Source organism: Gymnoscopelus braueri (assembly GCF_963280865.1).
Source record: "Gymnoscopelus braueri genome assembly, chromosome: 21".
Classification (NCBI taxonomy): domain Eukaryota; kingdom Metazoa; phylum Chordata; class Actinopteri; order Myctophiformes; family Myctophidae; genus Gymnoscopelus; species Gymnoscopelus braueri.
In genome coordinates, this window is record NC_137623.1 from 41320686 (window position 1) to 41335205 (window position 14520).

Sequence of the window (14520 nt, forward strand, 5' to 3'; positions counted from 1 at the left end):
ACCAACCAGAGACGGTTGCTGCTGTCTCCATGCAGGCTCTCCACCTTTCTGACTGTCTTTCCCATGTCCGACTTCACAGATGCTTGTTCTTCCTGCTCAGAGCTATGCAAGCTGCACACCAGTGTAAAGTAACTAAGTACATTTACTCAAGTACTGAACTTAAGTACAATTTTGAGGTACTTTTCTACCCCACTACATCTCAAAGGCAAATATTGTACTTTTACTCCACTTCAATTATTTGAAAACTTTAGTTACTAATTACTTTGTAGATTGTGATATTACAAAACATACACTATCACTTTAGCCCTATATGTATATATTTTGGCTATTTGAAAATAGCCGATCTACAAGCTCACAATGCCTCGTGATGTGACACACTGTGAGCTTGTACAGTACAACTATTTTCAAACGACTTTTCAATACGTTTTGAACTTGTGAACTGGGACATTCTGCACAAAGAGTACTTTTACTTTTGGTACTTTAAGTACATTTTGATACCAATATTTTTGTACTTTTACTCAAATTCATTGTTTCACGTGCTGTCAGCGAGTCATCAAGGTGTCATTTTGCTGCTTTCTGGTGGTCGATCCTCGTATGTGTTTAAAACCATGGCCAGAGAAACTTAAATGCATTTAAATAACAAAATAACAAACAAAAAAAACACGCAAATCGCTGGCAAGGGGGTGAGTCCATTATGAATAAACTCTGGCAGTCAATGAGTTAATAGTAATTAATATTTACTATTTGAGTAGGCTACTATACCTTGCATTCTTCCAACCGTATGTACTCAATGTTTTATGTTTATAATGGAACAGTGAAACAGTCAACCTTGACTCCATATTTATAACATAATGCAATGTGTTTGATCAGTGACCTATATGTGTCAGGATACTCCATACCAAATTCCAGACATGTATGACAATGTATGTAATTCTATTAAATTAATACGACCATTTACATAATTTCGCCAGAGACATAAAAAAGGGGTTTTGGGGCCCTTGAGACCAAACGGCCCCCAGTTGGGGGTGTTCAGTATGAACTTGTGATGGCCCAAGGTATAATTATGCTAACAGGAAATAATAATGAAAAAAGCTAATAGCAGAGAACATCCTAAGGGCTGGGTCTGGCTCCCGGAGTGTATGCCAGCTGAACTGTCTGGAACATGCATTCCATGTTTATTTTCTCCATGCAATGATTCATATAAACAATATTTCTGCTACAAAATAACTTGTGATGTCCTTACTGTGTCACAGTCTGATCATACCATACAGTTTGAATGCATCATATAAATAGTGATATATTTATCATGTAACATGGTATATGTTGTATCTGTAGCATTTCTATGAGACGGGATCAGACCTGTGCAGCATCAATGTGCCCTGATGAAAGCTGTGATGGGTGTAGGGCTGCAACTAATAACTATCCATGACTTTCTTCATCATTATATATATATATATATATATATATATATATATATATATATATATATATATATATATATATATATATATTTATATTACACTTGATGTTAATGTAAACAAAAAGTAATTACTCTTAGCTGTTAGGTTGTTATAAAGTGATCATAAACACAAACAATAGCTCCATTATAGTAGCCTTAGATAAATGTATTAGATTATTGATGATCAATTTGTTTAAATTAAATGTATTAGTGTGATTGACTGTTGCACTCCTAGATGGATGTTCTCTTGTCTACAGGTGTGGAAGGTCACATAGTACTCTTACTGTATATAAACTATGGACACTACCCGAGACCAACAGTAGGGGGCATCAATACACCAACTGGCGTCTAGACAAAGTGGTCGTCAGAAGAACATACCCTATACCCACAATGCAGCAGTGAAAACAACATGGTGTGTTGACTGACTGTTTGAAAACACCATAGATTTATATAAACGACACTTTAAAATACCATAGATTTATATTAAAGTAAAATACAAAGACAACTAAAACGTGTCGTTGTTAAGCAGCAGGAGGACGTTTAGCAGCTCAACCACTGAAACACAGCAGGTAAAGATCAACTCATTCATGTTTCATCTGTTTATCATTTACGATGAACGGATCGTGTCTTGTTTTAACCTATTTGTCTTTATTAACATCATTTAAGTTGGAACATGTAATTACCCTTAGCTGTTAGGTTGTTATAAAGTGATCATAAACACAAACAATAGCTCCATTATAGTAGCCTTAGATAAATGTATTTAATCGATGTTGACATGTTTTTTTTTATCTCTATGAGAGTTTTAGCTCCACCCCCCCAGATTGTCCTGGAATGTCACCAGTAAAGCCCGTATTTCTCCAAACATGTACAAATATAAAATATAAGGTCTTTACCCGCTTGCCCGAAATGTTGACTCGATGTCCGTCGTGTTTGTGTAATTTATTAGTCCATATTCTTTAACAAAGAAGTGTTTTAATCTCGTTTGTGGACGATTCTGTTGGAATTCCAATGGGCTTTATTGAGGGGGCGCATCTGGTGAAAGCCGGAATTACACTTGATGTTAATGTAAACAAAAAGTAAACGAGGGGGAGAAAATGGCGTTCGGCCACAAACGGGATTAAAACACTTATTTGTTAATGAATATGGACTAATACATTGCACAAACACGACGGACACTGAGTTATCATTTGGGGCAACCGGGTAAGCACCTTTATATTTTGCATTTGTAGATTTTGTACATGTTTGGAGAAGTATGACATGTCTATTAGTGTTTAAACTGTAATGGATGTGTATATTCCACATTGATGTTAATTTTATCCTATGAATGTACAAATATTCCCGGAGAATGCCACCTCTCAAGCCCATGGAGGGTTTTTAGGCATTCTCCTTCACATTTTTACTGAATCTTTATGTATCATTTTTAAATGTTTTTGTAAGTGATGATAAACAAACAAAAACAAACAAATAAAAGTACGGGCTTTGGAGCTGACATTCCAGGGCAATCTGTGGGCGGGGGGGGGGGTATAGCAAAGACTCTAGTAGCAAAAGGTCTTTATCTAAGGCTATAGCTCCATAGCAGCAGAGCAGCAAGACATTGATATACATTGTTTTGTAGCTTGTTGTTGTTGACGTCACTATTATCATTGTAACCCTATAGTTACATCAGTGTTTTATAGCATGACATTACAGTGGTTAATCTCTATATTAAGCAATGAGGTGTAAACGTATCTTGTAAACCAGGATCTTTACTCTGTCCTCAGTAATGTTAATGTGATTGTCAAGTGAAGTTAGAGCTCCATGTCTTCATGCACCAGACATTGAATCCTTACCAACTAACATTTGTCATGCTCACAATGTGTCTCATCGCGATGCATCATCATTCAAGACCTTGTAGATCTGCTATTTTCAGATCACCTACGTATATATGCAGTGCCCATATGGAGATGTCTGTTTCTGTCTGTCTACCTGTGTCCATTTTATGCCCATATATGGAGATCCCTGATGTCATCAGTATATGACCATATTTTGGAATGCCCATATATGTTTATGGAACCCCATCTTTAAAGTCCTTATTCAATTCCTTCATTTCAGTCCAGTGTGTGGAGTCCAGACTGCAGGTGAAGATGAACTCTCCAGACTCAGCCAGGGCTATCTCTATTAAACAGGAACCTGAAGACCACCCACACCTCGGTACGTTTCATGTGCTCACTCTTATGTTTTTCTTACATTTTTTCTATTCTGTTTCGACTGCCACAATATCAGAAATAATCATGGCAATGATAATATACCGATGATTAAAGGTCTAGTGAAATGAAAAATGTGTTTTTCACAATTTCAGAGCATATCATATGGGCATACCTAACAATAGATGCAAAACAATTTGAAAACGACCCATTTTTGTGTATTTTTTATATCAAAAGTCCCTAAAAAGCCAATCTTAATTACTTGTGAATGAAAACGTGCTGCGTGATGACATAGATACACTTTCACGAATATAAATTAATCTTGATTTAGTTCAGCTGTGTGATTCCCATAGCTACACGTTCCTGCACGTATTTTAACAGCTTTTTATTTTTTTATTTTTTTGTGAGATCTGACGTTCATAGTGACAGAACACATGCAACAAAAAAAAAGAAAATCTCGCTAAACAAGATAGACATCTCGAGATTTCAATCTCGTATAGCGAGACTTTATTTTCTTTGTTGCCTAGTGTTCTGTCACTATGAACGTCAGGACTCACCAAAAAAAAGCTATTAAAATACGTGATCTAGCGCAAGGCCTATTGGCGCACGTTTTAAGCTGTGGCGGACCAGGGATGGAGTTATGAAATTGTTCTGCTGTATCATTAATAGTACAATATAACAGCTAAGATATAACATCATAGAAAAGATAAGAAAACCGTGGTCCATATTTTCCCCTTTAAAGGAGAGATCCGGACATTTTAAGTGTTATCTTTGATGTGTCGCTAATCACTCACCATCATTGAAATGGACGTTGAGTTATTCCAGAGAGTCCCCTGTCGTGCAGTCTGGCGACCCCCTCCGTGGCATAATGGGAGCCTGTGTAAGAGTGAAAATCGTCTAATATAACCGATGCAAAGTTAGTTTTTTCTCTACTACTGCTCATCGTGGAGTCTCATGATACTCAAACATGCACTGAAAGTCGCGCACAAGCTATCGTTCGTGCAGAACGAGACGACGCTGGTTGCTTGTTTCTCTCACAGAACCTGGCGTCTGTGGAAGAAACAAGCAGCCAGCGTCGTCTAGTTCTGCACGAACGATAGCTCGTGCGCGACTTTCAGTGCATGTTTGAGTATCATGAGACTCCACGATGAGCAGTAGTAGAGAAAAAACTAACTTTGCATCGGTTATAATAGACGATTTTCACTCTTACACGGGATCTCATTATGCCACGGAGGGGGTCGCCAGACTGCACGACAGGGGACTCTCTGGAATAACTTAACGTCCATTTCAATGATGGTGAATGATTAGCGACACATCAAAGATAACACTTAAAATGTCCGGATCTCTCCTTTAAGTAGGTAATACCTCCTTTTGTACATGGAACATGTTTGTTTACACTTCAGGAATCCAGTGTTGACTATCATGTTATTTCTCTGCTCCTAGACATCCTGCACATGGTTGTGTGTAAAGAGGAGAGGAGCCCCAGTCTGCTGCGGGAGGAACCAGAGCCTCCACACATCAAAGAGGAACAGGAGGAGATGCTTCAAAGACCAGAGGAGCCTGTTGGGTCAATGTTGACATTACTGCTAGCAGTGAAAAGTGAAGATGGTGATGAAGACATCTCTTCACACTGCTCTGAAGTTGAAGTTGAACTTGAATCTGACACTGAAGTCACTGAAGACAGTGATGATTGGGAGGAGACCAGTGGAGGTCAGTCAGTGTTAAACACAGGGACAGAACTTACATGTGTGGGGAAAACTGGGAGTGTCGATGAAAAATACAATTAAATCAGACATTTTAACAGGGAAGCCGTAATGCTCCTAAACAACAGACTTGTTTGATGATGGAAGCTTTGAAAATGTATTTGTACTCACCATTTTTAACCTGCCTTCTCCCCTTCTCTCCCCCCCTCGCAGGAGTGAGGTTCCAGTCTTCCCAGACTCGGTTCTTCCCTACAACCAACCAGGAACAAGGAGAAACTGATCAACCAGGATCTTACAGTCATCAACAGTTTACCAAGACTTCAACTCAACCAGATGGAGAAAAACTTTTCAAATGTAAACATTGTAACAAGACTTTCATTCAGTCATGTGACCTGAAGAGACACCAGCGTATCCACACTGGAGAAAAACCTTTCCACTGTAAACATTGTAACAAGACTTTCATTCAGTCATATGACCTGAAGAGACACCAGCGTGTCCACACTGGAGAAAAACCTTTCCACTGTAAACAGTGTAACAAGAGTTTCATTGAGTCATCTCACCTGAGAAAACACGAGCATATCCACACTGGAGAAAAACCTTTCCACTGTGAACATTGTAACAAGACTTTCATTCAGTCAAATGACCTGAAGAGACACCAGCGTATCCACACTGGAGAAAAACCTTTCCACTGTAAACATTGTAACAAGACTTTCATTCAGTCAAATGACCTGAAGAGACACCAGCGTATCCACACTGGAGAAAAACCTTTACACTGTAAACATTGTAAAGAGACTTTCATTCAGTCATATGACCTGAAAAGACACCAGCGTGTTCACACTGGAGAAAAACTTTTCCCCTGTAAACATTGTGACAAGAGTTTCAGTCGGTCAGGTAACCTGAAGACACATCAGAGTATCCACACTGGAGAAAAACCTTTCCACTGTGAACATTGTGACAAGAGTTTCATTAAGTCATCTGACCTGAAAAGACACCAGCGTATCCACACTGGAGAAAAACCCTTCCACTGTAAACAGTGTAACAAGAGTTTCAGTGAGTCATCTTACCTGAAAAGACACAAGCGTATCCACACTGGAGAAAAACCTTACCACTGTGAACATTGTGACAAGAGTTTCATTAAGTCATCTGACCTGAAAAGACACCAGCGTATTCACACTGGAGAAAAACCTTTCCACTGTATCTGACCTGAAAAGACACCAGCGTGTTCACACTGGAGAAAAACTTTTCCCCTGTAAACATTGTGACAAGAGTTTCAGTTGGTCAGGTAACCTGAAGACACATCAGAGTATCCACACTGGAGAAAAACCTTTCCACTGTAAACATTGTAACAAGACTTTCATTCAGTCATCTGACCTGAAAAGACACCAGCGTGTTCACACTGAAGAAAAACTTTTCCCCTGTAAACATTGTGACAAGAGTTTCAGTCTGTCAGGTAACCTGCATAAACACCATCGTATCCACACTGGAGAAAAACCTTTCCCCTGTAAACATTGTGACAAGAGTTTCAGTCTGTCAGGTAACCTGCATAAACACCAGCTTATCCACACTGGAGAAAAACCTAATGTAAACAGTGTAACAAGAGTTTCAGTGAGTCATCTCACCTGAAAAAACATGAGTGTATGGCCCAATGTGTACAATGTGTGGCCCTTCACTCACTTTATCAAAGTCAGTATGGCCCCCTGGAAATAAATCTTGCCCACCCCTGCCTTAAGTGGTTAATGTTTGTTTTGTAATAATAATCAAAATCTACAAAGTAACTAGTAACTAACGTTTTCAAATAAATGTAGTGGTAAAAGTACAATATTTGGATCCAAGATGCAGTGGAGTAGAAGTAAAAGTATTGGAAATTGGAAATACTCAAGTAAAGTACAAATACCTAAAAATTGTACTTAAGTACAGTACTTAAGTAAATGTACTTAGTTACTTTCCACCACTATATAATACCCCATCAGAATATGGATGCTGGGGTTCAAGTGGTTAATATAACTTTACATAATCAGGGGTCATCAATATGTCCGTGTTTACATTTTGTTTTTACACACATTATAATGTTCTTATTTTGATCATAAGACCCAATTACTGAGAGTCAGTCTCCAGGTTTTCTTCAGAATATGCATGACACTGATTTACTATGACACTATGATACATTACGAGTCAACTTGTATTCTCAAGGACCCGCTTAACTCTGAGAGGGTACAAATGGAAGTATGGAACCAAATGAACCAGCATGGCGAGTTGAAATTGTATCTTTTTCTGGGTGTCCCTTATTTGTATTAGAAATAAGGGAAGTGTTCCTTATTGGAATTTCAGGTAGTTGGTGAACCCTGAACCCTGAAACCTGAACGTTCCTGAACCCTGACCCCTGAACACTCCTGAACCCTGACCCCTGAACATCATTAAGGCTCAATATAGGACATGTGAGAATTGGCTCTATGCACAGCAGCCATATTGGAAAGAAATTGGGCCTCTTCCTTACTTCCTTTACAGGTCTTACCACTTATACTAATTAAAGCTCTGTTCTATTTAGTGTTTTCATTTCAAGGACCCCCATAACTCTGAGAGTGTACGAATGGGTTCAATCTGTACACTCTCATAGTTACACACCGGTAAGGGTCCATTTGGTTCCATTTGTACACACTCATAGTTACACACCCGTAAGGGGCCATTTGGAACCCCCTCAAGGAACCATGAGGGTCCCTGGACCACACTTTGAGACCCACTGGAGTAGCAGAGGGTTTCCAGTGAGCCAACATGCACAATTATCTGTTTGAGCAGAATGGACAACAGAGCCTTCATTAGTATCATTGGTAAGACCTGTGAAGGAAGTAAGGAAGAGGCCCAATTTCTATCCAATGCTGTTGTGCATAGAGCCTATTGTAAGCCTAAACTCCCCAAAAAAAATCTTCTGAGGACAAGGAAAACATTTGTCCCTCACAATATAGTAACACGCACACACGCACGCTCGCGCACACACACACACACACACACACACACACACACACACACACACACACACACACACACACACACACACACACACACACGCGCACAGTTGAAGAACATTAGCCTGGGTAATGAAGTTGCATAGGGTAGAGTGTGCACACAATGCTTTAATAGCAAAACAAATAACGTTCATACAATTATGATCTAATGTTGATTACATATTACTCACTTTTCTGAGATGAAAAGCCATTATGTTTGTTTTACAACTAAGCAGCGGTAGCTCAGGAGGAAGTGTGGCCACTGGGAGCTGGTTCCCGCTTTTATCGTCCTATAGTGCATGTTGGATTGTCCTTGAGTAAGGCACTGAACCCCTAACTGCTCCTGTTGGTGCCTTGATTGGTTGCCTCCACTGGTGTGTGAGTGTGTACCACATTAGCATGTAAAGTGTGCAGTGGTGGAAACAGTGCTCACATATTTGACTTAGGTGAAAGTATCAATACTGCAATGTAGAAATACTGGAATACCGGAATTCAAAATGTACTTGAGTGAAAGTACAAAAGTAGTGGCATAAAAATGTACTTAAAGTACCAACATTAAAAGTACTCATTATGCAGAATGTGCCATTTCACAAATTTTCAAATGTATAAAATTATTTTGAAAATAGCAGATCTACAAGCTTCATGATAATGATACACCATGTGGCAGACTGCCATTCCTGCTTGCCACTGCCATACATTGGGACTGCTCGCCAGACATGGAACCAGAGACGGTTGCTGCTGTCTCCATGCAGACTCTCCACCTTTCTGACTGTCTTTCCCATGTCCGACTTCACAGATGCTTGTTCCTCCTGCTCAGAGCTATGCAAGCTGCACACCAGTGGTGTAAAGTAACTAAGTACATTTACTCAAGTACTGTACTAAAGTACAATTTTGAGAAACTTTTACTTTCCTGGAGTATTTCCAATGTTCTGTACTTTTACTTCTACCCCACTACATCTCAGACGCAAATATTGTACTTTTACTCCACTACAATTATTTGAAAACTTTAGTTACTAAAGTAGTTACAAAACATACACTAGCCACTTCAGCCCTATATATATATATATTTCGGCCATTTGAAAATAGCCGATCTACAAGCTCACAATGCGTCGTGATGCGACATATTGTGAGCTTGTAGATCAGCTATTTTCAAACGATTATTTAATACATTTTGAACTTGTGAACTGGGACATTCTGCACAATGAGTACTTTTACTTTTGGTACTTTAACTACATTTTGATACCAATACTTTTGTACTTTTACTCAAGTACATTTTGAATTCTGGACTTGCAGTATTGATACTTTTATTTAAGTAAAAAAACGTAGGACTATTTCCACCACTGCTGCACACCTACATGGCCAAAGGGTGGGCTGCATCATCCAAGGGTCTGCCAGCCTGCAGACATGATGCCATATCATATCACCAGGTTAGAAAAGGAACTGTCTGTGCACTGAGTCACTTATTCTGAGAGGGAGTCTAGAATAGTGGTGGCAGTAAGGCAACATCCCCACATGGTGCACCGAGTGCATGAGAGGCACCAAGGCATTTGTGAGGGAGAAACCCACACTGCATCATATTCTCATATTGTTTGAGCTTCCACTCCATTGTGCAGGAGGGGCGAACTCCACTTGCGACCGCGACGGGTCGCTTCGACGGCTGTCTATCTCGTCGCAACGGGTGCCCATTGTCGCGGGTGCCTGACTCGTCCCGACGGGTCGCCACGGGTGCCCATCGTCTCGACGGGCGCCTGACTCGTCGCGACGATTGCCCATCGTCTCGACGGGGGCCTGTTTTTGTCGGCGTTTCTGACTCGTCGCGACGATTGCCCATCGTCTCGACGGGGGCCTGTTTTTGTCGGCGTTTCACCCGTGCGTCGGAGAACGGGCGCTCGTAGTCGCATCTGCCTCTCTCCCTCCTTCCCTCCTTCCTATGTGTGTGCTTCCCCCCCCCCCCCCACCCGACCGCCTCCCCCTGTGGGGTAGGGGGTCGGGTGGGGGTCCCTGCGGACCTTTGGGGGGGGGGGGGGGTCCGGGTCCCCTTGGGAATCCCTTTACGCATGCCTTCATTTGTCCCCGTGAATAGGGCTGAATTCCCGAAGTTAACTTTCAATTTGATTTCTTCCATTATTTTAATCCAATAACCATATGTTGCATCACATTTTATCGATTGATATAACTTCAATAACCTCCGGAAATAAGGAATTTGTTTGATTCGATTTGAACGTTTAATGGCCTATTGAAAAGACAAGTGTTTTTGGAGACGCTTTTTTTTTTTTCCTTTTACGCATGAGAGAGAGAGAGAGAGAGAGAGAGAGAGAGAGAGGGGGGGGGAGAGAGAGACAGAGAGAGCGCACGCACGCAGACGGAATGTGTCCTTCTGGGGGGTCCCCGTGGATCTTTGGGGGTCCCCGGGAGACCCCCCCAACGCAATAGATAACACCAGAAATCACACTATACAATGCATTTACATTCAGCTGATCTACAAGCTCATATCCATGCTGCTTTGCGAAAGCCGCGCATTGCGACGTATTCTGTCTGTCTGTCTGTCTGTCTGTCTGTCTGTCTGTCTGTCTGTCAGCGCACGCTGACAGACAGACATGTTTAAGTGTGTTAAGTTTTCCATTGAACTATTCAGCACCGAAATAAATTACTCATCCATTCATTAATGCATTCATTCATTCTTTCATTCAATTTACTGCTTTAAGGAAATTATGTCTGTAGGAGCCATGAATGGGATTGTTGCAATGTGTGGTTATGTTGATTATAGGCTATGTTTGGTCAATGAAATGAATGCGCTGTCACTGGTGCTATGGATGCTTGATTGACGGGGCCTGATTAATTCATAAACGTCACCTGTAGTTTACTTTACCCAGGCCAGCGTAATATTAACTGTTATGAAACTCTCTAAGTACTGGACCCTCGTCTGGTTCTGACCGACAGGTGTGTGTGCAGGCTGGGTGGTGTGTGACAATCTGGTTGAATCATTCCTTTGGTACGGCGACTGCGGCTGGTCTGGAGGCAATATAACTTCATCAAAATCTGTCGGAACTTCGGAAGTCCTGTCGGGTTTACTGCAGGAGGAGCTTAGCTTACTGCTGAGTGACTTCGTCGAAATTCAATAACTTTTATTCAAGGGGGGGGGGGGGGTGTTGTAGCCTATTTGCTAGGTGGGTTGGTTAACATGCTGGACTAAAAAAAGAGGCTCCGAGAGGCGAGAGAGAGCTGAGAGAGAGAGTGTGTGTGTTTGGAGAGAGCGCGTGCGTGCGAGAGAGAGAGAGAGAGAGAGAGAGAGAGAGAGAGAGAGAGAGAGAGAGCGTGTGTGTGTGTGTGTGTGTGTGTGTGTGTGTGTGTGTGTGTGTGTGTGTGTGTGTGTGTGTGTGTGTGTGTGTGTGTGTGTGTGTGTGTGTGTGTGTGTGTGTGTGTGGAGAGAGCGTGTGAGAGAGAATATGAAATATTTTTATAGTTTCACAAGATAGTATTAGTATTACTCAAAATGTTAATGTAACACATCTGTTTACACATTTATTTAATTCCTATTTATATTCAATATTTATTTGTACATACATTGTTTTATCTTGATTGGCTGTTCCACTTTTCCTTTGGCAATGTAAACATATGTTTTGTCATGCCAGGCAATAAAGCTAATTTGATTTGATTTGATTTGATTTGAATTGAATTGAATTGAATTGAATTGAATTGAGAGAAAACCTTTAGCTGAGAAAGATGAAGCAGGAGCCAGGGACCCATTTTGTTGCAGATTAAACTTTTCAATAGATTTCATAGATAGCTTGCCCACTCTGTTTTGGTGCCTACCTTTCCCTGGTGCCCAGTCTGCCCTCCTTTCCCTAGTGCCCACTCTGTTTTAGTGCCCACAGCAGTCTTGTATTGGATTCATGTTCAGTATTTTTAGGCGCCCACTTAGTCGCAGCATGAGGCTTCGTTTGTGAACTTGTAGATCTGCTATTTTCGACTACTGTTACTCTCAGAATAGGGATGCTAGGGTTTTAACAAATTGTCTTTGTTATGCAGTACGATCTATAGCAGTGTTTATCAACCTTTTTTGTGCCAAGGCACACCTGGCTTAGCCAAAAGATCCCAGGGCACACCTATATACGGTGTATACACACACACACACACACACACACACACACACACACACACACACACACACACACACACACACACACACACACACACACACACACACACACACACACACACACACACACACACACACACACACACACACACACACACAGTGTGTATTGGGCAGGTATAAAGAAACCTTGACCATTACAAATATATAAATCTTTGGCCTACAAATATATACACTTGGGTCACTTCAAGTTCTTCTTTGGTAAGTATATTTGGTACCCAATATACTTCTAATATCTGATAATAATATCTAATAATCTGATCCTGATAGCGTTATTGCGGACGCATGCGCTGTTGCCCACTACAGACGAACACAAAAACTCTCGCCCCAAAACAGTCACCCCCGGGGAAATCCGGTGATATTCACCTGGTATTCCTAAACGTAACCTCATCAAACTATGCCTAAACCTAACCTTATTCCTAAACGTAACCTCAGTAAAACTAATAATATGGCTAACCCTAAACTTATTTCTAACCTTATCCTCAGTAAAACAAATACAGGAATACAAGAACCGCTCGTCCGCGAAAAGAAATGGGGCGAGCGTGTTTTGGGGCGAGTTTTCCGGTTATATCCACGGCACCACGGCTTGAGTTGCAAGAGATTCTCTCCGTGGCGTGGAGGAGTAATTAAACACTACAAACGTTGACACAAACACACTGGAGTGATTTAGAAGCACTTTATAAGAAAACTAACACTTATGTTGTTTTATTGTTGGACATTCTTCATCATGGCAGGTTATAACATGGGCTTTTGGGACAGGACAGCCCCTCTTAGCAGGTACGACGTTCAGGTCCGCCGTATCGACCAGTTCCGACCCACTTAGTAATACTGACTGAGTGCCAAAGCATGTACCCTGTGCCCTTATACAGTACCAGGTAGGACAACATATTTGCATTCCTATGGGTGATGGTCGCTACACTCAATGGACTCGGCCGTGGCTGTGTGCGTAACGGATGATGGCCGTATCGATTGACGGACGATCGGCACTATTGTTCTCGAGGGTCTGGGTTCACACTTTCTTCAAACGGCGCGGAACACCTCAGCAGTAGGCTACTCGCGGACCAAAATTGGGACGTTTGCCAGGGTTGATAAACACTGATCTATAGGACTGAAACCCTGGCTGCCTGCCTCTCCAAGGCCCATGTACTGAGAGGAAGACGTTTGTGTTGTATTTTATAAAGGCTCTGGTTGAGGCAGATATTCTGGCTGTAACGAAGACTCTGACTAGGACGTTGGGCTATATGACATATGACATGTATGACAATCCCTATATTTGGGCCCGAGCCGACCTAGTGCTGATATCGGATAGATATGGTAGAGCCATATATGGATAGATCTAACTGGCTTAGTCATCGTGACAAGCATAGTCGGAGAGTATATAACTAGGGTCGGCTGCAGGGAGAAGGCATATAATCAACATATAATCAACATAACCACACATTGCAACAATCCCATTCATGGCTCCTACAGACATAATTTCCTTAAAGCAGTAAATTGAATGAAAGAATGAATGAATGAATGCATTAATGAATAGATGAGTAATTTATTTCGGTGCTGAATAGTTCAATGGAAAACTTAACACACTTAAACATGTCTGTCTGACAGACAGACAGACAGACAGACAGACAGACAGACAGACAGACAGACAGACAGACAGACAGACAGAATACGTCGCAATGCGCGGCTTTCGCAAAGCAGCAGATATGAGCTCGTATAGATCGGCTGAATGTAAATGCATTGTATAGTGTGATTTCTGTGTTATCTATTGCGTTGGGGGGGTCTCCCGGGGACCCCCCAGAAGGACGAGCGTGAACACATTCCGTCTGCGTGCGTGCGCTCTCTCTTTCTCTCTCTCTCCCCCCCCCCCTCTCTCTCTCTCTCTCTCTCTCTCTCTCTCTCTCATATGCGTAAAAGGAAAAAAAAGAAACACTTGTCTTTTCAATAGGCCATTAAACGTTCAAATCGAATCAAACAAATTCCTTATTTCCGGAGGTTATTGAAGTTATATCAATCGATAAAA